Source organism: Oreochromis niloticus, linkage group LG10 (genome assembly GCF_001858045.2).
Source record: "Oreochromis niloticus isolate F11D_XX linkage group LG10, O_niloticus_UMD_NMBU, whole genome shotgun sequence".
NCBI lineage: Eukaryota > Metazoa > Chordata > Actinopteri > Cichliformes > Cichlidae > Oreochromis > Oreochromis niloticus.
Window position 1 is genome coordinate 23,814,854 of NC_031975.2, and position 2,522 is coordinate 23,817,375.

Below are 2,522 nucleotides of genomic sequence, written 5' to 3' on the forward strand. Positions count from 1 at the left end.
ATGTGATACCCACCACACTATGGAACCACTGTGGGTACAGGCCTTCCAGCATACCCTCCAAAACGAGAATACCAAACCCTTTGGGGACTTTTCATCCTATAGAAGTTTGCAGAGAAGAAATCTATCCTTTCCCTCCAGTGTGCATATACATCAATGACACAAACAAAATCTGGATGAGAACCAGCAGTCCTAAAGTCTAAACAGATGGACTCTATTTCTGTGTAGTTTTTGCTCATACTGGATACAAAGCTAGTGCTCCATAGACTCATCTTTAGAACCAACTGGTACTTTTGTGTCAACACACTACATGCCACCAACTGGCCGGTCACTTCAATGACTAATAAGAAAGACTTCACAAAAATCGAATGTGCCATTTTTGAATCACCAAGAAACACAATTTCCAATTTGAGTTAATGAAACAATACTGAAAGCACTTGGACACGATGAGCTGTGCTTCAACTGATATTTTGATTATAGCTTACACTTTAAGCTTGATGGATGTACCCTATCATGTGGCAAGAGACTAGAAACAGCATGGTTCCACTGGGGATTGAACCCAGGACCTTCTGCGTGTAAAGCAGACGTGATGACCACTACACTATGGAACCGCTATGGGTCACAGACCACTGAATCACTGATTGAATGGCCTTAAAAATGGGTCAGTACACATAATGGTAAAAGGTGATTTGGTCGTATTGAATAACACATGAGGTCCTTGTTTTTTAATTAATGTGTAAGCACAAAACAGACAGTTCTTGGGTCCACTACGGAACAAAAACAGGAGAATGCAGCATATCCTCCAAAAGGAGAATGACCAAATCTTCATTTTCTGTAATAGCAACCAAACTGTGGTTGAAAAAAGTTTGGGTCATAAGACTGTGTGGAGAGGAACAATCCTTTCCATCCAATATACATATCCACCAATGAAGTAAACAAAGACTGGACACCTAAATAGTCCTAAAGTCCTAAAGCGATGGACGTCCATTTCTGTGTAGTTTTGGACACAAAGCTGGTGCTCCGAAGGGTAATGTTTAGAACAAACCATTATTTTAGACTTGAGAACATGTACAGGGAACAGATTGTCTATGGGATTAGGTCAAAGATACACTATACTGAAACTTGGTATTGCCTAAAACTTTGGTTCCACTGGGGATTGAACCCAGGACCTTCTGCGTGTAAAGCAGACGTGATGACCACTACACTATGGAACCACACATACTAGGCAGATCATACTACCTTACATACCTCTGCCATACCACTGCATTCAAGGCTTCAAAATCGGACTTTACCAACAGTGTGCAACATCCTCATAGCTTTATCTTTTATACTCTCTATGGTGGAGGTTATCTTATTTTCAACTATACAGATCACACAAAAGCCAGTCATACACGCCAGGCTAGTTAGTCTGGAAGCATGGAAGCAGACGTGACAATATAAAAGCACCAGAGGAGAAAACAGTATATCTTTAACTGAAACAATGACCTAGTTTGTAAGTCTGCATTCTCTTTAACAGCCACCAGGGGGAAATGACTGCGATTGCAGAATGTTTTCAGGTCTTTAGAAGACTGTGGGAACATCTGCCTGCACAAGGACAACCTTTAGATGAGTGGGTTTGGAAACGTCATGAAACATATACTATGTCTTAACATATAATCAGACAGTAAATAACTTTCACATATAAAGCAGACGTGAAGCCCACAACACTGTGGAACCACGACAGATCCTCCCACTAAATGAATGACCTGGAAACTTTCTACAGTGAGCATGTGACAGATAAAGGTGGCCTGGTCTCATGATTCACGCTCATCTGTGTTGTTAGGTGATGGCAGCAGGATGCACTATGGGAAACTTTGGATCAGTGCTCCATAACATTATTTTTTTTTAAGTCTTGAACAGGAGATTTTTTACATATTCACACCTTGTGTTGATGTAGGTCACATACACCCTTACATTGAAACAGGTGTCCCTGATTGCAATGGCCTCTTTTAGCAGGAAAACACATCCTATCACAGACATCTGGGCTGTGGGGGGTCCACTAAAGGATGGTACAGCCCTGCATTACACCTTCAGAGTTGCTATGGCTGGACAAAGGAGGCCTAAGTGATCTTAAGCAGGTGCTGATCGGTGTAACCTTTTATTACACTCTGCTGCACGTTAATGTGACAAGAGGATCGTATGTTTCTGTGAGCACTTGTCTAAAAGAAACAGAGATCTGATTTCTGTCAGTGACCTGCCCTCAGCCGTTTTCCTTGGCCCCTGGGACAAATTAGCAGCCAGGCCGAGTGGTGGAGCCACATCTAACCTTCTTATTAGATCCATGAGATAGATAGTCCCATGCAGGCCAGGACAGCTGACAGCTGGGTTCAGCTGGGGTCAGAGGTCATGGATTGGCAGCAGTGGGGGAGTGAAGTGGAATCTGAAACAAGAGGAAGAAACACACACACACACACAGTTCCGGGAGGGAGACAGTCGTGGGCCTCCGGATCTCTCTCTCTCGCTCACAGTCAGTTCACTAAAATCTC

The 2,522-nt window shown here is 42.9% G+C and overlaps 2 non-coding genes across 2 annotated transcripts; both read right to left on the bottom strand.

Moving 5' to 3' along the window:
• Positions 1-535: 535 nt before the first annotated feature.
• On the bottom strand, positions 536-608 carry trnav-uac (transfer RNA valine (anticodon UAC)). The gene has a single exon. It is a non-coding gene; the product is annotated as a tRNA-Val (tRNA).
• A 530-nt stretch (positions 609-1,138) lies between these two features.
• Positions 1,139-1,211, bottom strand: trnav-uac (transfer RNA valine (anticodon UAC)). The gene has a single exon. It is a non-coding gene; the product is annotated as a tRNA-Val (tRNA).
• Between the last annotated feature and the right edge of the window lie 1,311 nt (positions 1,212-2,522).